At 39.5% G+C, this 26912-nt stretch overlaps 1 pseudogene; it reads right to left on the reverse strand.

The window, feature by feature from the left end:
* Positions 1-3011: 3011 nt before the first annotated feature.
* On the reverse strand, positions 3012-26912 carry LOC112586113 (annotated as a pseudogene).

Here is a 26912-nt window from a genome sequence, read left to right on the forward strand (position 1 = left end):
TTCCACACTAAGAATGATTTAATCCAAATTTTCAAATGATAAAATTTGCACAGGTATAATTGTTATTATACTATATATATATATATGTACATAGCAGATGACATGATGCTATATATAGAAAAACCTAAAGATGCCCAACTATTAAAACTGATAAATGAATGCCACAAGGTAGTAGAATGCAAGATTAATCTACAGAAGTCAGCTGCATTTCTTTATACTAACAATGAAATATCAGAAACAGAATATAAACAACAATCCCCTTTAAAATCACATTAAGAAAAATATTTAGGAATAAATCTCACCAAGGAGGTGAAAAGCTTATATGCTGAGAACTATAAGACAATAATAAAGGAAACTGAAGATGATTTAAAAAATAGAATGATATCCCATGCTCTTGGATTGGAAGAATTAATATTGTTAAAATGTCCATACTATCCAAAGCAACCTACATATTTAATGTAATCTCTATCAAAACATCCATGACATTTTTCACAGAACTAGAGCAAATAATCCTAAAATTTATAAGGAATCATAAAAGACCCAGAATTGCCAAAGAAATCCTGAGAAAAAAGAAGAAAGCAGGAGGGCTAATCCTTCCAGACTTCAGACAATACTACAAAGCCACAGTAATCAAAACAGCATGGTATTGGCACAAAAACAGACACATGGGTCAATGGAACAGAATAGAGAGCCCAGAAATAAACCCACACACCTATGGTCAATTAATCTTCAACAAAGGAGCCAAGAATATACAATGGGGAAAGGATGGTCTTTTCAGAAAGTGGTTTTGGGGAAGTTGTACAGATGCATGCAAATCAATGAAGTTAGAAAACTCCCTCACAGCACACACTAAAATAGATTCAAAATGGTTTAAAGACTTAAATATAAGACATGACACCATAGACGTACCACTATTGGTGGAAATGTAAATTGGTGCAGTCATTATGGAGAACACTAGAAGTTCCTTAAAAAACTAAAAATAGAGATATCATATGATCCATTAATCCCACTCCTGGACGTATATCCAGACAAAACGTTGAAAAGATTCATGCACCTCTATGTTCACAGTAGCACTATTTACAATAGCCAAGATGATGTATGATATTATATGTGTGTGTGCGTGTATGTACAACAGAATATTATCCAGCCATAAAAAAGAATGAAATAATGCCTTTTGCAGCAACATGGATGGACCCAGAGATTATCATACTAAGCAAAATCAGAACAAGAAAGACAAATACTATGTGATATCACTTATATGTGGAATCTAAAATACAACACAAATGAACATATTTATGAAACAGACTCACAGACATAGAGAACAGAGTTGTAGTTGCCAAGGGAGAGAAAGTGTGGGAGAGAGATGTATCAGAAGTTTGGGGATTAGCAGATGCAAACTATTATACACAGGATGAATAAACAAGGTACCATTGTGTAGCACAAGAAACTATATTCAATATCCTGTGGTAAACCATAATGGAAAAGAATATGAAAGAATATGTATGTGTATAACTGAATCACTTTGTTGAGCTGGCCAGACTCCTCTGTCCATGGGGATTCTCCAGGCAAGAATACTGGAGTGGGTTGTCACGCCCTCCTCCAGGGGATCTTCCCAACCCAGGAATTGAACCCAGGTTTCCCGCATTGAAGGCAGATTCTTTACCAGCTGAGCTACCAGGGAAGCCCCTTTGTTGTACAGCAGAAATCAAAACAGCATTGTAAATTAACTATACTTCAATAACATTTTTTAAATATGATCATTCACATCTAAATGTAACACTGCATCAATTCAATGGAATATGATGCCCCATACAAAAAAGGAAAAAACTCTTATAAATGCATATGAAATTATCTCTCAGGTATATTTCTCAGGAAAATAACAAAGTATAATAAAATAAGAACAGGAGTTTTTAAAAGTAGTGTATCAGGAGGGACATACAGGTATTGACTCATCATGGTAAAAAAGATCTGGCTTGACTCAAACAATCTGGAAGGATATGTAATAAAATGGTAACACTTGTTGAGTCCTGGGGTGCTGGAGCTAGATGACCATGGAACAGTTATGGAATGGATACTTTCCACAGAAATATTTGTTTACACCTTTGTAAAAATGTGAATCATCTTAGTGTATTATTTATTCAAAAATAATTGAAACTAAAACTGAACAAACATTTAAGGCATGAAGTAGTCTTATGAATCTTAGTACTGGTAAATTTTGTTGTTCTCATTGTTCAGTCACTAAGTTATGTCTGACTCTTTACAACCCGTTGAACTATAGCATGCCAGGCTCCTTCGTCCTCCACTATCTCCCAGAGTTTTCTCAAATCATTGAGTCAGAGATGCTATCTAGCCATCTCATCTTCTACCACCCCCATCTCCTTTTGCCTTCAATCTTTCCCAGTATCTGAAAGTGAAAGTGAAAGTCGCTCAGTTGTGTCCGGACTCTTTGCAACCCCATGGACTGTCCATGGATTTCTCCAGGCTAGAATACTGGAGTGGGTAGCCTTTCCCTTATCCAGGGGATCTTCCCAACCCAGGGATCGAACCCAGGTCTCCTGCATTGCAGGTGGATTCTTTACCAGCTGAGCCACAAGGGAAGCCCAAGAATACTGGAGTGGGTAGCCTATCCCATCTCCAGCAGATCTTCCTGACCAGGAATCGAACCAGGGTCTCCTGCATTGCAGGTGGATTCTTTACTAACTGGGCTATAAAGGAAGCCCTCATTTCCATTGAGTATGCTCTTTGCATCAGGTGACCAAAGTAGTGGAGCTTCAGCTTCAGCATCAGTCTTTTCAATGAATATTCAGGGTTGATTCCATTAAAATTGACTGCTTTGATCCCCTTGCTGTCCAAGGGCCTCTCAAGGGTCTTCTCCAGCACCACAGTTCAAAAGCATCAACTTTTCCACACTCAGTTTTCTTTATTATCCAGCTCTCGCATCCGCATCCGTATATGACTACTGAAAAAACCACAGCTTTGATTATATGTTCCTTTGGTGGCAACATGATGTCTCTGCTTCTTTTTTTTTTTTTTTTCTGAAAAAAGCTTTATTGTTTCCATTTGGCCCAAGGCTTGAGAGAGGGCTCCAGAGTGTTGAAAAACTGCCTAGTTGATTCAGAGAGGGGCTTCAGGCAGCCCTGATGTTAAGGGAGCTCCTCAAAGGCTACTGGGTTCCAGAGACTCCTAGTCATGCTTGAGGATGAGCTTTTCAAAAAGATATTTGCCCAACCCAGCCTGGGGACCAACCAGCCTGCAGAGGTGAGTCAGGTGGTCACCCATCTTCTTGAGAGTTTCACCTCATTTGGAAGTGGTTCTCCCGGAAGTCACAGATGCGGGGGTCTACGCAGGCAGAACCCAGTCTATGCAGACCCAAAAGGGCCTGGTTCAGATTCTTCTCCTTGAGAAGGGTGGCTTCCATAGCATCCTAGGTTTTACCCCACTCATCTTGAGATGCTTCTGTATGTCCAGGGAGAGGGCACAGCCGCACTGGTTTTGCATTTTCAAGAGACGCTGTGTGCCCTCATGCTTCTCCTTGACCAATTTGCAAAAAAAAAAAAAAAAAAAGTGGCCCACATCCTCCAGAACCACATCGTCCTGGTCGAAATAGAAGCAAAGAGAGAGGTAGGTGTCAGAGATCCACAGATGCATGTTGACCAGGAGGTGGAGGGCAGGCTCCACCTATTGAATAATTCTGATGAATCTGGGAGCTCGTGGTTGATCGGTAATAAGAAGTTAAGATTAAAAAAAATGGTTGCTGGTCCCAGTGATCACGGACAGCTGAGTGGCTGATTCTGAATGTTGTGACTGGAAAAAAAGGTTGGAGAGTGGTCGGAGCCTGAAGCAAGTGGCATCCCTAGGTCTGTTCCATCCAAGCACTGTGGAAGCAAGAGACAGATCCGCGGGACTGCTGAGCGCACTTCCGATGTCTCTGCTTTTTAATACACTGTCTAGATTTGTTTTCTTGCACCATCATAATAATCCTGGGGAAGTATAGATGACATCAGAAATCACATATTTCATATACCTTCTTATATAGTTTCACAATTGGCTATAGATGCTAAGGAGAATGAGAAACTGCAGAAGCATACTTCAGAAGTTACATCTAGCTTTAAAGCTTTAAAATCCAATTAACTCTTGATCATTGCACATAGTATTTTGCACTGAAGAATAATAGAATTGATCTTAAAGAGATTAAGGAAAAGCAAAACAGAAAATTTACCCTTTGCAAATGCAATCATTTTCATACTAGTTGGAAACTAGACAACAAGCTATATTAATGTACACATTATTGAATAGCCCCTCTAAGATTATGAGGTTCTCTCAAGCACACACCATCTCTTACTGATCTTTGTAATCTTTGTAATCTTTGTAACCAGTATCTAGAGCAATGATTTTCAAGTTATGTTTCTGTGGACACTGGAGTGCTTCAGATATTCTGTAAATATTTTATTTTATTTACTTCTTTTAATTATATATAGTGTTTAAACTATGTATGTATGTATACACCTATATACATATATATCTATATGTTATATATATCATACATATTAATAATATATATATTATATATAAACACATTTTATTTAAGATTTTATATCCAAATTGGAGACTTTGGAGACAGTGAAAATATTAATTTCTGGGGATCTCCCTGGTGGTCCAGTGGTTTAGGACTCCATTCTTCCTGTGCAGGGGACACAGGTTCAATTCCTTGTTGGGTAACTAAGATCCCTCATGCTGCATGGTGCAGCCAAAAAAAAAAAAAAAAGGAGAGAGAGAGAACAAAATATTAAGTTCCGTGACTAGGGAATCTTATTTTTAAATAAATCTAAGAAAAATATTCTCTATGCATATATTAGAGCTTCTGAACATGTCAATGCTTAGGAAGGTTGAAACTTTGTAACTGGTATTTTTCTAACATTCAGAACTAGACATATCCACGTATATAAAATTTTATAGAAGATTTATTCTGTTCTGCTGGATAGGCAATTTCAAACTGATTCTTTCTAGTCCCTCTTGGATGAAGAAAAATATCTGACTTCAAATTACCTTACTCCTTAAGATGGCTAAAGCCTCCAACCTTTTGGGAGTGTGTGCATTACAAGTGTCCTGGGCAACTGTCAAGGTCACTGTCAAGCAGAAAATTATCTGAAAGTGGGCTGAGCAGAGCTTCAAAGTACAGAGGATGTCACTCCAAACTGGATAAATGATGGCAAACGGGCCCTTTTTGTGGCTGGTTTTGACCAGAGACAACAATAGAACAACACGGAACTCTTCTAGGTTCCATGAAGTTTCCCGGTTCTAGAACATTTGAGGGAGGCCTGCTCTGGCTGCTTGGAGTGAAGGGGGAGGGGATTGTGAAATTCTGTCTCTTACCTCTTCTTTAGTCATGTATAATTTATAACTGTGTGCATATTCTGTATATCCATGGGAAAGTCAATGTTGCCATCTTGCTGATGTCACTCTAGATACTTGGAACTATTTTTCTTGAAACTTTGCAACTTAGGGCTCCCCTGGTGGCTCAGACAGCAAAGCGTCTGCCTGCAATGAGGGAGACCCGGGTTCGAGTCCTGGGTCAGGAAGATCCCCTGGAGAAGGAAATGGCAATCCACTCAGCACTCTTGCCTGGAAAATCCCATGGACGGAGGAGCCTGATAGGCTGTAGTCCATGGGGTCGCAGAGTCGGACACGACTGAGCGACTTCACTTTCACTTTCACTTGCAACCTTGGTGTTAGAGACATTTGAAAAAAACTGGCCCAGGTCAATAACCATGACAAAAAGCAGGTTGAAGACAAATTTAAAATTCCCTTCTTATCCAAGTAAGACCATTTTACCCTTAGCAAAATTCAGAGTCATATAGCATAGTTAAAAAGGAAAATTTGAGAAACATATAGGTTGGAAAGTAGTCTTGCAAATATTGTTACTTCAACCTTGAAGTAAGGAGATAACATAAGAATTATGAGTCATTGCAAAGTAATTTGATTTCAAGAACTTGATTTTAATAACCATAGATGGACAAAACAAACTTACTTTATTCATGTAGGGGTTAGTTGTGATAAATAATAGTCTTATTTTCAATAGCCCTTAATGCTTTTTCAAATTTGGTAGAATATATTTTACCTTTTAAAAATATATGAAATTTATTTATAAGTGAGAAAATGTTCACATATAGTCTTAATAAACTGGGCTTTGTAAATATAAATTCTCAATATTTCATACAGGAAATAACTTTCTCAGGTTATTTCACAACTGTCATTGATTCATTCATTCATTCAACAAATATTATTGCTTCATATTAATTTTAAAAATCCTATTGTCATAAAATTTACCTTCTAGCACAGGGAAACAAACAATATTAGCATAATAAATAAGTAAATTATATTTTAAAGGGTGCATGGTATTATGGAAAAATTAAAATTGGAGCAAATAAAAGGAGACTTGGAGTGCAGGCAACATAAGATTGCTAGCAATTTTAAATAAGGCAGGCAGAGTAGACCTCACTGAGAGTGTGATAGCTGGGCAAACATTTGAATGAGATAAGGTAGGTGTCACATATGTATAAGGATAAAAAATGTTCAAGACAAAGGGAAGAATTAGTGCAAAGGCTCTGAGACAGGAGCATCCCTGATGTATGGGAAGAATAGTGACAGTCAGTGTGTCTGAAATAGAGTGATCAAATGGAGAGAGACCAGAAGAAGTCAGAGAGGTAAAGACAGCAGATCACAGAGCATCCTATTGGCCATTGAAGGGATTTCGACTTTCACCCAGAGTGAAATGGAAAGGCAATGTACGATTTGCCTATATAATATAGCAAACAGTATTACTCTTGCACAATAAGAATTGTATAATAGTATGAAAGTGAAAGTCGCTCATTCGTGTCCAGTTCTTTGCGACCCAGTGAACTGTACCTCTCTTCATGGAATTCAACAGGAAAGAATACTGGAGTGGGTTGCCATTCCCTTCTCCAGGAGATCTTCCCAACCCAGGGATTGAACCCAGGTCTCCTGCATTGTGGACAGATTCATTACCATCTGAGCCACTCTCTCTATGCACATGAGCTCAGTAGCTTCAGTCATGTCCTACTCTTTGTGACCCCATGGACTATAGCCCACCAGGCTCCTCTGTCCATGAGATTTTCCTGGTAGGAATACTGGAGTAAGTTGCCATTTCCTTCTCCAGAGGATATTCCCAACCCACGGATCGAATCCTCATCTCCTGTGTCTCTAGCTTTGCAGGCAGACTCTACTGGGTAATGGCAAATTATGAGTTCTATGTGAATGTGTGTGCTTCATCGCTCAGGCATGTCCAGCTCTTTGTGACTCCATGACTGTAGCCCGCCAGGCTGCTTTGTCCATGGACTTCTCCAGGCAAGAATACTGGAATAAATTGTCATTTCTTCCTCCAGGGGATCTTCCAAACCTAGGGACTGAACCCATGTTTCATGTTGTCAGGAGGATTCTTTACCACTGAGTCACCATAATATATATATATATATATATATATATATAATTCCTCTTCTAAAATCCTACATTCTGGGGAGATTTTATTCTGAGACCCTATTATGAAAATTATTGAGTAGTCACTATGTTCCACATGATGTTCATTAATTAATTCAACAAATATTTATTAAGTGCCTTAACCATCTTCAGAGACAGTTTTCTCATCTGTAAAAGAGAGTAATAAATATATTTCTTACACTATAAGGTTCTGTGAATGATATTCTGGTTGTTATATGGAGAGTAGATATTAGTGAGAAAACATAGGGAGAGTTATTAGGGGATATAGCAATTATTTAAAGGAGAGTCCAGGGTAGTGGCAAAAGTGGTGAAAAAAATCACCAAATTCAGGACATGTTTTGGGATTTAAGCCAACATAAAGTAATGATTGATGAATTCGATGTGGCATGTAGGGCAAGAGATGAAACCAGGATAATTGCTATGTTTTGGCCAAAGTTACTGAATAAATCATGGGTCCATTTTATTGAGTTGTTGAGGTTGGACATTTTGGAGAAGGAATTGAGTTCTATTTTGGATATATTACATCTTGGTTACCTGATAGGCATCCAAGATTTCAAGTAGGCATTTGGATATATAAATTTAAACCTCAAAGGAGAAGCCAAGGCTGAAGATTTAAATATGGCATATACCAGATGGTAACTATACCACGAGATAAAATTAATTGCTTAGACAGAGTAAAAGAAGATGACCAGGGACTGAGTTCTGGGGAGGAATCAACAGAGGAAAGAGAAATGGTCAGTGAATTAGGAGAAAAACTAGACAAGTGAGATGTCCTCATTTAAAGATAAAAATCATTAAGGATAAGGAAATAATTGGGAAATAATAAGGAAATATCTCAAAATCCCTTGAAATTTTGTGGAAATGAGACCTGAGATTTGACCATCAGTTATAAAAAGATGAGGAGGTCATTGCTGACTTTGAAATAGTAGTTCCAGTGGAGTCATATGGCTATCGCCTGACTGAAGAGAGAATTGAGGTGGGAGTTAAGAAGTAGCAGTGGAAGAGTAATTAAAGACAACTCTTTTTTCCCCTGAATTTTGCTATAAAGGGGAACAGAGAAATGAGGCTGTACTGGAAGAAGTCTTGGGCCAAGTAAGACTTCTTCAAGATGGTGGTGATATTTATATTCTGATGGGAATGATCCCAAAGAAAGGAAAAACTAATGATGCAGGAGAAAGGAGCCAAATGAAGGAGAAAATCCTTGAATATGCCAGATGCTTTGGGATCCAGTACATGAGTTGAAGAATAGGCCTTTAGACAGGAGCTAGGATAGTTCAGCTACTGAACAAGAGAATCCAAAGTTTAAGAACAGGTGAAGACAAGATGGTAATTTGAGGGTTGGAAAGATGAGATAGCTGTCTTATGATTGTGTCTGTATCCTGAGTTAAGAAGGAATCACAGTCATAGCTTAGAATGATGGGGAAGAGAGACGTTTTTTTTCTGATTTTTTGATACTTTTTTCTTCCTGGAATCCTTGGCCACTTCATATATGCATGTCCTGCACCCAAAAGGGATTCACTTGATTTAGTGATCTGCTGCTGCAGTCTTGAAATTCTTAATAGTTTTTTTTTTTTTAACAAGGAGCCCCATATGTTTTTTGATTTCTTGTTGAGCTGCAGAAATTAAATATCTATCCCTGCTGGAAGCTTTTGACTCTTCATCACCAGTGTTCTAGAATTTCATGAAGTATTTGGTATGAGTTTTTTCAGGCATTGCACTGGATCATAATTCCCTCTTTTCAAAACAGTCATTACAGTTGACCCTTGAACAATAGGGAGATGGGGTGTCAACCCTCTGCAAAAATCTGTGTATAACTTTACAGTCAGCTCTTTATAACCATGGTTCCTCATCTGCACATTCAATCCACTATGGATCACATACCATCACTATGGAAAAAATCCATATGTTAGTGGGCCTGTGCAGTTCAAACCTGTATTGTTTGAGGGTCAATTATAATGTCCTTCAGGTCTAAGAAAATTCCTTGCATTGCTTCACTGACAATTTCCTCTCTTCAGTCTTTCTCTTTATGCAGATTTATAGTTTGATTTCTGAAGGCAGAGTGAGGAAATCAGAAAGTAAGACAAGAAAAAGATAAAAGGCAGTGAAGGCTGTGTTGATGGGTAAGTTACTACTGTGGGCACTTGGGGCTCAGTCCCACTGGAGACTCCTTGAGGGCCTGAGTGGAGCACAATTTAGAACTGTCAGCAGCTCTATCCCTCATCAAATGAAGACTTTTTCTGGGGACTTAACCTCCAGCATGCCCCCATGTCTTCTCATAGCAGACACTTAAGAGGGTAGCACATTATAGGCTCCCAATAAACACTGATTGAATGAATAAATGAGATATGTAGAGATTTCTGGAGACACTGGATAGAATAAGAATAGAGATCTAAAAATATCTTTAAAGCACATTAACAATTTTTAAAAATAAAACAATAAACAAACTAGTGTTAGAGTTTGCTTCTGTTTATTTTCCTGTATAATATTATTTAATGCACTAATCTTCTATAGCAGAAAGACCTCAAAATACCATGGCTTATAAAGAGGAATAAATTCAAGTCAGTTGTAGTGAAGTGGATGAACCTAGAGCCTGTTATATAGAGTGAGGTGGGTCAGAAAGAGAAAAACAAATATATTAACACCTGATTTTTCCAGTAGTCATGTATGGATGTCAGAGTTGGACTATAAAGAAAGCTGAGCACCGAAAAACTGATGGTTTTGAATTATGGTGTTGGAGAAGATTCTTGAGAGTCCCTTGGACTGCAAGGAGATCCAACCAGTCAATCCTAACGGAAATCAGTCCTAAATATTCACTGGAAGGACTGATGCTGAAGCTGAAACTCCAATACTTTGGCCACCTGATTTGAAGAACCGACTCATTGGAAAAGACCGTTATGCTGGGAAAGATTGAGGGTGGGAGGGGAAGGGGATGACAGAGGATTAGATGGTTGGATGGCATCACTGATGTGACGGACATGAGTTTGAGCAGGCTCTGGGAATTGGTGATGGACAGGGAAGCCTGGCATGCTTGGAGCAGTCCATGGGGTCGCAAAGAGTCAGACACGACTGAGTGACTGAACTGATGCGGAGTCTAGAAGGATGGTACTAATGAACCTATTTGCAGTGCAAGAATAGAGACGCAGATGTAGAGAACAAGCTTGTGGACATGGGCGGAAGGAGAGGGTGGGGTGAATTGAGAGAATAGCATTGACGTCTATTATGTGTGAAATAGATAGCTAAAGGGAAGCAGCTATACAGCACAGGGAGCTCAGCTTGGTACTCTGTGATGACCTAGAAGTATGGGATTACAGGGGGAGGGGAGACTCAACAGGGAAGGGATATATGTATACTCATAGCTGATTCACATTGTTGTACAGCAGAAACCAACACAACATTATTAAGCAATTATCCTTCAATTAAAAATAAAGTACAGTGGCCTAACTAAAATACAAACATCATTTCCCTAAAGTAACAACCAGATATAAGCAGTCTGGGGCTGACATATTAGCCATCTTTAATCTGATGCCACCCATCTCTGGACTCAAATCAATTGTACCATGCTCTGCATCCTCGAGCAAGTGGAAACCGGCAGAAGAGCTGGGGGAAATAGGCTTATCCCTTTGAAAGACATACCCAGAAAAGGCACACCTCATCTTTTACTCACATCCTGTTGGCATATAGTCACATGGACAAACCTAATTCCAAGGAAGGATGGAAATGCAGTCATTTTCTAGGCATGCCCAGATAAACTTCCTACTGCTACTGCTGCTGCTAAGTCGCTTCAGTCGTGTCCAACTCTGTGCAATCTCATAGACAGCAGCTCACCAGGCTCCCTCTTTCCTGGGATTCTCCAGGCAAGAACACTGGAGTGGGTTGCCATTTCCTTCCCCAGTGCATGAAAGTGAAAAGTGAAAGTGAAGTCGCTCAGTCATGTCCGACTCTTAGCGACCCCATGGACTGCAGCCCACCAGGCTCCTCCATCCATGGGATTTTCCAGGCAAGAGTACTGGAGTGGGGTGCCATTGCCTTCTCCACCAGATAAACTTGGGAGTCTATTATTAAGTGGGTTCTGGTAAAGGAGGCAGTTTCTCACAAATTTATATTTATATACAAATATAAATATACATTTACACATAAACAATATTTCTGGCTCATATGGTGAAGAATCTGCCTGCAATGCAGGAGACCCTAGTTTGATCCCTGGGTCAGGAAGATCCCCTGGAGAAGGGAATGGCAACCCGCTCCAGTATACTTCTCTGGGAAATCGCATGGATAGAAGAGCCTGGCAGACTATGCTCCCTGGGGTTATGAAAAGTCGGACACGACTGCATGACTAATATCCGCACACAATGATTTCTGGTGTGGCGAAATGGAACTTTAGAATCTAGATAAGAGACTAGCTTGCATGTGTGTTAAGCCACTTCAGTCATGTCTGACTGTTTGAGATCCTATGGACTGGAACCCGCCCAGGGATAGAAATAAGAACCAAAGTCTCCTGCACTGGCAGGTGGGTTCTTTACCACTAGTTCCACCTGGAAAGCCCAGAGACTAGCTTCAGTTCAGTTCAGTTCAGTCACTCAGTCCTGTCCAACTCTTTGCGACCCCATGAATCGCAAAACACCAGGCCTCCCTGCCCATCACCAACTCCCGAAGTTCACTCAGACTCACGTCCATCGAGTCAGTGATGCCATCCCACCATCTCATCCTCTGTCATCCCCTTCTCCTCCTGTTCCCAATCCCTCCCAGCATCAGAGTCTTTTCCAATAAGTCAACTCTTCACATGAGGTGGCCAAAGTACTGGAGTTTCAGCTTTAGCATCAGTCCTTCCAAAGAAATCCCAGGGCTGATCTCCTTCAGAATGGACTGGTTGGATCTCCTTGCAGTCCAAGGGACTCTCAAGAGTCTTCTCCAACACCACACTTCAAAAGCATCAATTCTTCGGTGCTCAGCTTTCTTCACAGTCCAACTCTCACATCCATACATGACCACTGGAAAAACCATAGCCTTGACTAGACGGACCTTTGTTGGCAAAGTAATGTCTCTGCTTTTCAATATACAATCTAGGTTGGTCATAACTTTTCTTCCAAGGAGTAAGTGTCTTTTAATTTAATGATGGCTGCAGTCACCATCTGCAGTGATTTTGGAGCCCAAAAATATAAAGTCTGACACTGTTTCCACTGTTTCCCCATCTATTTCCCATGAAGTGATGGGACCGGATGCCATGATTTTCGTTTTCTGAATGTTGAGCTTTAAGCCAACTTTTTTACTCTCCTCTTTCACTTTCATCAAGAGGTTTTTTAGTTCCTCTTCACTTTCTGCCATAAAGGTAGTGTCATCTGCATATCTGAGGTTATTGATATTTCTCCTGGCAATCTTGATTCCAGCTTGTGCTTCTTCCAGCCCAGTGTTTCTCATAATGTACTCTGCATTTAAGTTAAATAAACAGGGTGACAATATACAGCCTTGATGTACTCCTTTTCCTATTTGGAACCAGTCTGTTGTTCCATGTCCAGTTCTAACTGTTGCTTCCTGACCTGCATACAGGTTTCTCAAGAGGCAGGTCAGGTGATCTGGTATTCCCTTCTCTTTCAGAATTTTCCACGGTTTATTGTGATCCACACAGTCAAAGGCTTTGACATAGTCAATAAAGCAGAAATAGATGTTTTTCTGGAACTCTCTTGCTTTTTCCATGATCCAGCAGATGTTGGCAATTTGATCTCTGGTTCCTCTGCCTTTTCTAAAACCAGCTTGAACATCTGGAAGTTCACGGTTCACATATTGCTGAAGCCTGGCTTGGAGAATTTTGAGCATTAGTTTACTAGCGTGGGAGAAGGCAATGGCACCCCACTCCAGTACTCTTGCCTGGAAAATCCCATGGATGGAGGAGCCTGGTAGGCTGCAGTCCATGGGGTCGCTAAGAGTTGGACACAACTGAGCGACTTCACTTTCACTTTTCACTTTCATGCACTGGAGGAGGAAATGGCAAACCACTCCAGTGTTCTTGCCTGGAGAATCCCAGGGATGGGGGAGCCTGGTGGGCTCCATCTCTGGGGTCCCACAGAGTCGGACACGACTGAAGTGACTTAGCAGCAGCAGCAGTAGCAGTTTCTAGCACGTGCTGCTGCTGCTGCTAAGTCACTTCAGTCGTGTCCGACTCTGTGCGACCTCATGTGAGATGAGTGCAATTGTGCGGTAGTTTGAGCATTCTTTGGCATTGCCTTTCTTTGGGATTGGAATGAACACTGACCTTTTCCAGTCCTGTGGCCACTGCTGAGTTTTCCAAATTTGCTGGCATATTGAGTGCAGCACTTTCACAGCATCATCTTTCAGGATTTGAAGTAGTTCAACTGGAATTCCATCACCTCCACTAGTTTTGTTCGTAGTGATGCTTTCTAAGGCCCACTTGACTTCACATTCCCGGATGTCTGGCTCTACGTGAGTGATTACACCATCGTGATTATCTGGGTCATGAAGATCTTTTTTGTATAGTTCTTCTGTGTATTCGCACCACCTCTTCTTAATAACTTCTGCTTCTGTTAGGTCCGTACCATTTCTGTCCTTTATTGAGCCCATCTTTGCATGAAATGTTCCCTTGGTATCTCTAATTTTCTTGAAGAGATCTCTAGTCTTTCCCATTCTGTTGTTTTCCTCTATTTCTTTGCATTGATCCCTGAGGAAGGCTTTCTTATCTCTTCTTGCTATTCTTTGGAACTCTGCATTCAGATGCTTATATCTTTCCTTTTCTCCTTTGCTTTTCACTTCTCTTCTTTTCACAGCTATTTGTAAGGCCTCCTCAGACAGCCATTTTGCTTTTTCGCATTTCTTTTCCATGGGGATGGTCTTGATCCCTGTCTCCTGTACAATGTCACGAACCTCATTCCATAGTTCATCAGGCACTCTATCTATCAGATCTAGGCCCTTAAATCTAGTTCTCACTTCCACTGCATAATCATAAGGGATTTGATTTAGGTCATACCTGAATGGTCTAGTGGTTTTCCCTACTTTCTTCAATTTAAGTCTGAATTTGGCAATAAGGAGTTCATGATCTGAGCCACAGTCAGCTCCCGGTCTTGTTTTTGCTGACTGTATAGAGCTTCTCCATCTTTGGCTGCAAAGAATATAATCAATCTGATTTCGGTGTTGACCATCTGCTGATGTCCATGTGTAGATTTTTCTCTTGTGTTGTTGGAAGAGGGTGTTTGCTATGACCAGTGCATTTTCTTGGCAAGATTCTATTAGTCTTTGCCCTGCTTCATTCTGTATTCCAAGGCCAAATTTGCCTGTTACTCCAGGTTTTTCTTGACTTCCTACTCTTGCATTCCAGTCCCCTATAATGAAAAGGACATCTTTTTTGGGTGTTAGTTCTAAAAGGTCTTGTAGGTCTTCATAGAACCATTCAACTTCAGCTTCTTCAGCATTACTGGTTGGGGCATAGACTTGGATTACTGTGATATTGAATGGTTTGCCTTGGAAACGAACAGAGATCATTCTGTCATTTTTGAAATTGCATCCCAGTACTGCATTTCAGACTCTTTTGTTGACCATGATGGCTACTCCATTTCTTCTAAGGGATTCCTGCCCGCAGTAGTAGATATAATGGTCATCTGAGTTAAATTCACCCATTCCAGTCCATTTTAGTTCGCTGATTCCTAGAATGTCGACATTTACTCTTGCCATCTCTCATTTGACCATTTGCAATTTGCCTTGATTCATGGACCTGACATTCCAGATTCCTATGCAATATTGCTCTTTACAGCATCGGACTTTGCTTCTATCACCAGTCACGTCCACAACTGGGTATTGTTTTTGCTTTGGCTCCATCCCTTCATTCTTTCTGGAGTGATTTCTCCACTGATCTCCAGTAGTATATTGGGCACCTACTGACCTGGGGATTTCCTCTTTCAGTATCCTATCATTTTGCCTTTTCATACTGTTCATGGGGTTCTCAAGGCAAGAATACTGAAGTGGTTTGCCATTCCCTTACTCAGTGGACCACATTCTATCAGACATTGTACACAATTTGAAATAATTACCAGATATGTCTATAATTGTAGTGGTATTAAAATTTTATTCTCCCTATACTCAGATGTATGATAATAAAATATATAGCTTTTTTGTTTTCCATAAGTGATTATGAGTTCTTTCCCCACTGGGGGAAAGTGGTACATTTTTAATTTTTGAATTACAGTATCTGGAGTTCCCTGGTGGTTCAGTGGTTGGGACTCTGTGCCTCCACTGCCAGGGGCTCATGTTCAATCCCTGGTCAGGAACTAAGATCCCACAGGCCAAAAAAAATTAAAATGACCAGATGAATTACAGTATCTGTATCAGTCAGACCAGGCTGCCATAACAAAATACCATAGACTGGGAGGCTTAAAGAAAGTAAATCTGTTTTCTCCCAGTTCTGGAGGCTGGAAGTCCTAGATCAGTATTCCAACATGATCAGGATCTGGGGAGAGCTCTCTTTGCGGCTTGCAGGTGGTCATCTCCTCTCTGTATTCTCAACGGCACAGAGAGAAAGGTACTGACTGTACTGATTGGATTACGAGCATCCCTCCTTCATGACCTCATCTAAACCACATCAGCTTCTAAAGTTCCCATCTGCAAATACAAGCACACTGACAGTTCAGGCTCAAATGAATTTTGGGGGGAGGCACAATTCAGTCCATGGCGATATTTTCATCTCTCCTACTTTAAAAAAATCTGCTTCATAACTCAGTCTGTTTTGTTTTGATTAAGTGGCTGTTCTTTCAAGTTGTGCTCACCCCAGCATTACCCATAAATGGTATCAAGCTACATGAACAAAGAGGTCCATGTGCCCTCGTGGCCTTGGGTACAGTTAGAGGCCTGCACATATACGGTAGCCGGGCACTGCCCCTGGGGTGCGGTCGGCAGGAACCCATCGCTGGACACTTCACTGTCTGCTTCAGGGTCTACAGCTATGGAAAGGGAGGATTATGAGTGTGAAACATACCGTGGCTTGGCCTCCCCACACTGTTTTACTCATTTACTCTGTTAGGGCTGCCCCATGTGGAGCAGGGTCTCCCTGCAGGCTGGTGGACACCCAGCTGACCAGAGGAATGGAGCAAAAACCCCTCTGCTCTCAACACCCGCCCACCAAAAAAAATGCACCCACACCCTCAACAGACCTAAGAGTCGGACATGACTTAGCAACTGAGCAGCAACAACAACAATGCCATCAACTGACCTAACACATCTCCCCTCTAGGATTTCAGCCCAGAGAGGGGAGGTCAGGATATGTGTATCTCATGGCTCTCTTGGTATCTAATTCTCACAGTCTCCTGGGGACTAAACAGGCAGATTCAGGCTTTCCTCCTTCTTCAAATCCCTTTTCCACTCTAGAATAGTAAGCCTCATGGTACAGCCACCATCCTTAGAACCAGTATCATTTCAAAGCTGGGAAGAAACTCCATGATCAGAACCCCTCAGAGCTGGTTCTTGATATTCATGTGGACTAAAAACTTGGACAACTTTCTTCTTTCTCAACCAAATCTAGATTTCAAATGTATTTTAAAAAATTTTATTGGCAGAAAAGAGTTGAACCACTCTAATTTGTTTTTATATATTATTTAAAATTTGCAAAATTACACAATAGTACAGGACATAGTAAAATGTATGCATCATCCACATTCAAAAATTATCAACATTTTTGGTATTGTTTAACCTACAACTCACTTTTTTCTTCTGAATTATTTTAAAAGGAATTCTACATACCATGTCATTTTTTCTTTCCCTTTACATTCTTTCCATAAGTCCAAATTCTACCAACATTTAAAAAATAGAAGCTAGGTGCCTTAGGCTAACCAGGAAAAAAATGTTTGAGCATGAAAATGCATAAGAATAAACTTTCCTAGCACATTAGAGAATCGCCAAATTAAAAGACATGTGTTTTACAGTAAGTGCTTTACATTAAAATATGTTTCATTTCATTTTTAATAGTAAGCTCTAATTCTATAATTATTTTCTCACTTTAGTTTAACAATTTTCCCTTAAAAGTCTTTCATGTTTAAAATTTAAACATCCTTTCAGTGACCAATTTATAATTGACTCACATTTAAACAAAAGTATCTGAAAATTTAAACTTTCTTTTTATATGTTCTCATTTGAAAATGTAATGCACATTACGTTATGACATTGAGGAAAGTCAGAATAGAAATTTTATGTGTACTGTGAGTATAATTATGTATTTTAAGTAGATACATGGAAGGAAGGCATATAAACTAGAAAGCAGAATAGTGATGTAATTACCTTTCTAGAACTGAACCAGAAATTTTCTCCCATTGAAGTTTCCAGATATTCCATAATGTAGTTATAGCACTTCTATAGAAGAGTATTATTTTTAAAATAGAAATATATATATTCTAAGGATCTTCTCACTAAAATTTCTCATTTTTTTCATTTTATATGGTGTCTTGCCAAATTACAAATTATTTCCAACGTTTACCCAGTTACACAGTGTATACCAAGAGCTCCAGATGGCTTCTTACAACAAAGTGAAAGCAGTCTTGTTTCTATTAAACAGACTCATGAAAATTTTCAAGAGATAAACGACGCAAATATATTTTGATGGGGAAACCAAACACTAGAATACTTAAATCTCTTATTTGCTCTTTGGGGTACGTGCAAAGACTCTCTAACATTACTCAGATGGTGGCAAAATTATGTTCAGTATACAAAGGGGATTGAACAGGGAGTCAGGGAACCTGAGTTCTAATCTCCAGGCTACTTTAAATTGCTCTGCAATTTGATGGTTTTCTAACCTATTTGATCCTAGTTATCATCTGCAAAACCTGAAGATTATCAGCTTCTCTCACATCACAGTGCTGGTTGGCAGATAAAGTACATTAATGTTACTTTAACTTAATTGGTTATGAATCACAATCCAAAGGCAACTGAAATGGTAATTGTGGCAAGCGTCTGATTAGCAGCTGTATTAAACAGGCCTAATTCAATTCCTCAAACTTAATGCAAATCAGAGTTTGGGAGGAAAAAACGGGTTTAGCAAGAAAGTGAGGACATGAGTTTCAGCAAACTCCCAGAGATAATGAAAGACAGGGAAGCTTGGCATGCTATAGTCCATGGGGTCAGAAAGAGTCGGACACGACTTAGCAACTAAGCAACAATAATAAAGTGATAAGAAGAAAATTAGTTGGAAAATATCAGAGTACTCAAAAGAAAGACATGGAATTTTCAGAAACATTATCTTTAATTAACCAAAAAGCTCTACATTAATTACTATTAGTAAATTATGTTTGCCCACATATCTGCCCCTTTACTAAATTGAAACTCCTAATGATGGTGTAAATTCATGTGCTCTGCTATCTTTTTCCATCAATACATGCACACGTAGCCTTTTGGTTCATGGATAACAGTCCTGTTTGTAAACCTCTTTGGCCTATTTCAGGTGCTCAGATTATGTTTGTGGAACAGAATTGAATTAATTTATACAGGCCACTTAGATATTGTGCAAAGAAAGCTACCCAGTTTCAACAGGGGCCAAAGGTCCAAGAGAACTGCTCCTTGCACATAACTGTTTATTAAATGTCTAATGGACTTTAAACGTCCATAAATTATATGTCAAGAAATGCATAAATTTATTTTAAGGCAAGACATTTGCAAGTAATGCAATCATATAAAAGAAAAACTAACACTGTAAAAGTATTTTTCTTTGACTTCTAGGAAACAAAAATCTCCCAAAGTGAGTATAATTCATACACCTACGATATAAAAATGTCTTACTTCCCTAATTCTTAGATACCTTAGAAAGAACTTAACAGTAAAGATACTACACATCTAGAAAGAGTATTTTGCATTGCCTTTGTACACCATTAAGCAACTTGAATTATTTTGTCAGCCAGCTAATATTTTAACCACCTGTGGCTTCCTTGGTGTTCATCCAAATATTTGTTTTTTTCACGTAATGTTCACTCCATGGCCATGGTAGCTTTTAAACATTAAGCTCTTCTACCTTTGGACTTCAGGGCATTAACAGATATTAGGCATTTCTGCTGTGTTTTCTATGAAGGGAAAAAAATATTCCATAGTGCTTCATATCATGGGGAAAATAGTCCATATTCTATAATGGTTGGCTCTGTGTAATTACAATAAAAAGCTAGCCCTTTCTGAGCACTTATAATGTGCCAAGCACTGACTTTTACAGGTATTATTTCACTTAACCCTCACAGCAAGAAGAGGAAATGGATGCTCAGAGGAGTTAGGTAATTTACCCAAGGCCATAGACCCAATTAGTAAGTTAGCCAGAATTCAAACCCAGATCTGACTTAAGCACCTGGCTCCTAATACACACCATGTTGTTAGTTCAAGAGCACTTCACTAAATCTTGCTGCAATTGTGGTGTTTCAAAAATATAATGTATCACAACATTGTAAAGTAATTATCCTCCAATTAAAATTAATTAATTAATTTTAAAAAGAAAGTAAATTCAATTATAAAAATAGTATTATAGTCATAGCTTTAAAAATATTACACAATAGAAATATAAAATAGTGACAAGACTGACATATTATGTTTTGAAAGAAAACTCCAATTCAATATCACATTAATAAAATGTATTCATAGTTGCATATTTAATATTAATTAACCTTAAATAAGGATCCATTGAGTTATTTTTCTATAATAAAATCTGAGCAAAAAAAAAAGGAATATAATGTATACTAAGACTTAAGTAGTATAACCTTTCCAATTCCTGTACATATAATCATTATTTCACCTGTGCCTAGAGCTATAAGAAAGGAAGGAAGAGCAGGAGAGAAAAGTGAGGGGTGAATAATATTTTTTATTTTTCTCCACTGGAAAATATAAGTTAAATTCCAAAAATATATCATTTGGATCATATTAGTTGATTCTTAAACAATTGCCTCTCAACTCCAAACCCATTCTTCCTTTCGGTATTTTGTAAAGCTGGGATTGAGATTCTGAAAATTGCACTTCTGTCAGCTAATCCCTGTTAAAATCTGCCAAAGGCAGCGTCAGAAGTAAATGAGAAGGCTGAAGGAGGTCTGATATGTAATGCAGAGAAAAGCAGAAGTTGCTGGAATAGGAAAGATGCAACAGAGAAATTCAGTAAACACAAAACGTGGTTCTTTAACGATTTTAACAAAATTTCCAAACCTCTGACATAACTGATTGAGAAAAAGAGAATGTAAAATCTTATGTAACATACTTTATACTAACATAATATTGTACATCAATTATATTTCAATTAAAGAATGAACGAAACAGTGAGAGGCTTCCCTGTGGCTCAGCTGGTAAAGAATCCGCCTGCAATGTGAGAGACCTGGATTCTATCCCCGGGTTGGGAAGATCCCCTGGAGAAAGGAAAGGCTACCCACTCCAGTATTCTAGCCTGGAGAATTCCATAGACTATATAGTCCATGGGGTCACAAAGAGTCGGACACGACTGAGCAACTTTCACTTCACTTGAATGAAATGTTCCCTTGGTATCTCTAATTTTCTTGAAGAGATCTCTAGTCTTTCCCATTCCATTGTTTTCCTGTATTTCTTTGCATTGATCACTTAGAAAGGCTTTCTTATCTCTCCTTGCTATTCTTTGGAACTCTGCATTCATATCCATAAAGCCAAAGCTACCAGTAGCCATGTATGGATGTGAGAGTTGGACCAATTGAAGAAGGCTTTATGCCAAAGAATTGAAGCTTTTGAACTGTGGTGTTGGAGATAATAAATGCTTAGTCACTCAGTCGTGTCTGACTCTTTGTGATCCTATAGACTGTAGCCTGCCAGAGGGGTGGGGTCCTCTAGGCAAGAATACTAGAGTGGGTAGACATTCCCTTCTCCAGCGGATCTTCTCGATCCAGGGATCGAATCCAGGTCTCCTGTATTGCAGCAAATGAATTCTTCACCATCTCACCCATCAGTTGTTTTGTTTTTGTTCAGTCACTCAGTAGTGTCTGACTCTTTGTGACTCCATAGACTCCAGCATGCCAGGCTTCCCTGTCCATCACCATCTCCCGGAGATTGCTCAAACTCATGTCCGTTGAATCAGTGATGCCATCCAACCATCTCGTCCTCTGTCATCGTCTTCTCCTCTGCCCTCAATCTTTCCCAGCGTCAGAGTCTTTTCTAATGAGCCAGCTCTTCGCCTCAGGTGGCCAAAGTATTGGAGTCAGCTTCAGCATCGGTCTTTCCAATGAATATTCAGGATGAATTTCCTTTGAGATTGACTGGTTTGATCTCTCTGCAGTCCAAGGGACTCTCAAGAGTCTTCAACACCACATAGCCACCAGGGAAGCCCCAAATAAATAATAAAGGTAACTAATCAGCATACTCTAAAGCAGTGTCCAGACACTAGTTATCTTTCTCGGGTTGTTGCTATACTACTTTCTGCCCTCGGTCCTATTGTACCAGCGTACTTTCTCAACCCCACCGATGGCTTTGTACCCGGTTAGCTGTTCAGTCTGTCAGGCAGTCTTCCAATGGCAGTCAGATCTACCACGGTCTCCTGAAGCTGCCTATCGTTTATCTGAGGTACTGCTGTACAGCACTCACTGGGATGAGAGCGCCACCTCGTGTTGCATCGCTGACTGTTCACAATCCCCAACGTGATGTCTTTTCGCTAGAACTCCTTGCAGATGAGGCCCCTGAAGCTTCCTCCCGGGAGTAATTTGGCCACGAAAGTTGCTAACAAATATTCCACGCCCCCCCCCCCCCAAAAAAAAGAAAAGAAAAAAAAAAAACAAAACATAAAAAGAGCTCAAGACCTTTGCAATACAGTAATGGTGCTAATGCCTGAACTTACTAGATTGGTCCCTACATGCTGCTCCCCATATCCTTAACCTATGTCCTTTGAATATTTGCTATATTTGTTTTTCATAGATTCTTTTAAAATTATGTTTTAAATTACAACTGAAATTATGATCTGAGAGCTGAGATAGGTTTGGTAGAAACCTACCCTGCTCTCTCTCATAGAGGCCCATACTCAATAATAAGTTCTGAGAAGAGATTCCAAGAGGTTGTTTGAAAGTACATTCCTTGGGGTCTGCAGAAGACGCTACAAGCCTTTGCAGGCAGACCAACTATTTAAACTATTTTAAAAGAATTATTAGAGAAAAAAATTTTCTTAAATTCCTAGAGAATGACCATGAATAGACTCTTACTGCCACTTCCTCCCCAGAGTTTTCCACAGGCAGTTTTGCTTTACTTTACTGCTCTTCTGGAGAAAAATGAGTTTCCATTTATTCCTTATATTTGTTGAAAAATGAGCTCCCAATACCTGGGAGCTTGTTGATGCTTTCTTAGTTAAAGTATAAACCAATATACTCTCACTGTGCCCATAACCACTATACTTTATTGCCTTTAAATATAAAATGCAAAGACTTTCCCAGTGGCTCAGCAATAAAGAATCTGCGTGCAATGCAGGAGACAGAGATTTGGGTTTGAACCCTGGGCCAGGAAGAGCCCCAGGAGGAAAAAATGGCAGCCCACTCCAGTATTCTTGCCAGGAAATTCCCATGGAGAGAGGAGCCTGGCGGGCTACTGTCCATGGGGACACAAAAGTGAGACACAACTGAGCGACTGAACATATAAAATGCAATAATTATAAGGATATACTAGTGCCCATACCTCTTAAGTAAAACCCAAGATAAACAAAGTATGTATAAATGTCAAAATAAATATAAATTTGGAAGTAAGATGATCATTCATAACTTACCATAAAATTTAGTATCAAGACATTGTAGTATTGGCATAAGGGTAAAATATACATTAATGTAAAAGAATTGAGAGTCCAGAAATGAACCCATATATCCATAATCAAAATATTTTAAATAAGGTGCCAAGACCACTTATAGGGAAATAATAATTTTATTTTTTCCCCCTTCAGCTTCTTTATTTTTTTTAAATTTATTTGTTTTAATTGGAGGCTAATTACTTTACAATATCGTATTGGTTTTGCCATACATTAACATGAATCCGCCAAGGGTGTACACGTGTTTCCAATCTTGAACCCCCCTCCCACCTGCCTCCCCATACCATCCTACTGGGTCATCCCAGGGCACCAGCCCCAAGCATCCTGTATCCTGCATCGAACCTGGACTGGCGATTCGTTTCTTATATGATATTATACATGTTTCAATGCCATTCTCCAAAATCATCCCACCCTCTCCCTCTCCCACAGAGTCCAAAAGACTGTTCTATACATCTGTGTCTTTTATGCTGTCTCACATACAGGGTTATCATTACCATCTTTCTAAATTCCATATATATGCGTTAGTATACTGTATTGGTGTTTTTCTTCCTGGCTTACTTCACTCTGTATAATAGGCTCCAGTTTCATCCACCTCATTAGAACTGATTCAAATGTATTCTTTTTAATAGCTGGGTAATACTCCATTGTGTATATGTACCACAGTTTTCTTATCCATTCATCTGCTGATGGACATCTAGGTTGCTTCCATGTCCTGGCTATTATAAACAGTGCTGCGATGAACATTGGGGTACACGTGTCTCTTTCCCTTCTGGTTTCCTCAGTGTGTATGCCCAGCAGTGGGATTGCTGGATCATAAGGCGGTTCTATTTCCAGTTTTTTAAGGAATCTCCACACTGTTCTCCATAGTGGCTGTACTAGTTTGCATTCCCAACAGCGTAAGAGGGTTCCCTTTTCTCCACACCCTCTCCAGCATTTATTGCTTGTAGACTTTTGGATCGCAGCCATTCTGATTGGCATGAAATGGTACCTCATAGTGGTTTTGATTTGCATTTCTCTGATAATGAGTGATGTCGAGCATCTTTTCATGTGTTTGTTAGCCATCTGTATGTCTTCTTTGGAGAAATGTCTATTTAGTTCCTTGGCCCATTTTTTGATTGGGTCATTTATTTTTCTGGAATTGAGCTGTAGGAGTTGCTTGTATATTTTTGATATTAGTTGTTTGTCAGTTGCTTCATTTGCTATTATTTTCTCCCATTCTGAAGGCTGTCTTTTCACCGTGCTTATAGTTTCCTTTTCATACTTTTCATGGGGTTCTCGTGGAGGCTTAAAGCTCAACACTCAGAAAACGAAGATCATGGCATCCGGTCCCATCACTTCATGGGAAATAGATGTGGAATCAGTGGAAACAGTGTCAGACTTTATTTTTCTGGGCTCCAAAATCACTACAGATGGTGACTGCAGCCATGAAATTAAAAGACGCTTACTCCTTGGAAGGAAAGTTATGACCAATCTAGATAGCATATTCAAAAGCAGAGACATTACTTTGCCAACAAAGGTTCGTCTAGTCAAGGCTATGGTTTTTCCTGTGGTCATGTATGGATGTGAGAGTTGGACTGTGAAGAAGGCTGAGTGCCAAAGAATTGATGCTTTTGAAGTGTGGTGTTGGAGAAGACTCTTGAGAGTCCCTTGGACTGCAAAGAGATCCAACCAGTCCATTCTGAAGGAGATCAGCCCTGGGATTTCTTTGGAAGGAATGATGCTAAAGCTGAAACTCCAGTACTTTGGCCACCTCATGCGAAGAGTTGACTCATTGGAAAAGACTCTGATGCTGGGAGGGATTGGGGACAGGAGGAGAAGGGGATGACAGAGGATGAGATGGCTGGATGGCATCACTGACTTGATGGATGTGCTGCTGCTGCTGCTAAGTCACTTCAGTCGTGTCCGACTCTGTGTGATCCCATAGACGGCAGCCCGATGGACGTGAGTCTGAGTGGACTCCGGGAGTTGGTGATGGACAGGGAGGCCTGGCGTGCTGTGATTCATGGGGTCGCAAAGAGTCGGACACAACTGAGTGACTGATCTGATCTGATCTGATAGTTTCCTTTGTTGTGCAGAAGGTTTAAGTTTAATTAGGGGATTTCTTTGGAGGGAATGATGCTGAAGCTGAAACTCCAGTACTTTGGCCTCCTTATGCAAAGAGTTGACTCACTGGAAAAGACTCTGATGCTGGGAGGGATTGGGGGCAGGAGGAGAAGGGGTCGACATAGGATGAGATGACTGGATGGCATCACTGACTCGATGGACGTGAGTCTGAGTGAACTCCGGGAGTTAGTGATGGACAGGGAGGCCTGGCGTGCCTCAATTCATGGGGTCGCAAAGAGTCGGACACGACTGAGCAACTGAACTGAACTGAACTGAGTGTCCTGTTGGTGGGAATGTAAGTTGGTATGAACCATTATGGAAAACTGTGTAGAGGTTCCTCAAAAATCTGAAAATAGAACTACCATAGGATCCACAGTTCCACTGTTATGTACATATCCCAAGAAAAATAAAACATTAATTAGAAAATATATATGTTCTTAGCAACATTATTTATAATAGTCAAAATAAGGATGTGATCTCAATATCCAGCAACAGATGAATGGATAAAGAAGCTGTGGTTTATATCACAATGTAATATACTCAGCCATAAAAAATAATGAAATTTTGCCTTTGGCAACAACATAAATGGACATGGAGAGTATTATGCTTAATGAAGTTATACAGAGGAAGACAAATACTCACTTATATGTAAAATCTAAAAAAGTACAACAATCAAATAAATATAAAAAAGTAGAAACAGACTCATAGATATAGAGGACAAATTAGTGATTATAAGTGGTTACTTACAAGGATGGGGGAGGGACAAAATAGGGAAAGGGGATTAAAAGGTACAAACTAATAGGTGTAAGTTAAGTAAGATACAAAGATAATGTACAGCACAAGGAGTATAACCAAAATGTTTTATAATTTCAATTGAAGTATAATCTATAAAAATACACCTGAAACCAATGTAACATTGTAAATCAGCTATACTTCAATTAAAAAAAGAATGATGTAGGAGAGTAAATTAGTAATAAAAATTTTTGACAGATTAAGATGCTACCATCTCTGCTAAGATTAGAAAGCCACTGAATCAGAAAGTTACCTGCCAGTCGGTATACAGAAGTTTCTGTATTACCGGTTCCAAAATTACACCACCTCTACTAATCCAGAAGTCGTCTGCAGCCAGGACATCCTCTGCAGTCAGGACATCGCTGCTTGTTACTGGCTCAGGAACCACAGTGAGTTTGTCACAATCCACCACAGCATAGTGGATGCCTTGCCACCTGCCTCCTTCCTCATTTGATTCACTGTCAAATTACAGTTTCACAGGAGTAAAATTGCATATCAGAGCCCAAATCACATCTGGAATCTGATCAAGAGCAATTCTGGAAATGCTATATGTTATATGACTTCTGCTGCTCTAAGGAGGTGGAATAGTACTGAATGAGCCAATCCACATTGATGTCTGTGTAAAGTCTTCCCCATTCTTAGTTATCTTTTTTTTTTTTTTTCATTCTTAGTTATCTTAAACAGCTTTTATAAGGCAGACATGATATACTTCTTGAAGGTTTTGGGAAACATACTTTTGGGAAACATACCTGTACAT

The sequence above is a fragment of the Bubalus bubalis genome, chromosome 7, assembly GCF_019923935.1.
Source record: "Bubalus bubalis isolate 160015118507 breed Murrah chromosome 7, NDDB_SH_1, whole genome shotgun sequence".
Lineage (NCBI taxonomy): Eukaryota > Metazoa > Chordata > Mammalia > Artiodactyla > Bovidae > Bubalus > Bubalus bubalis.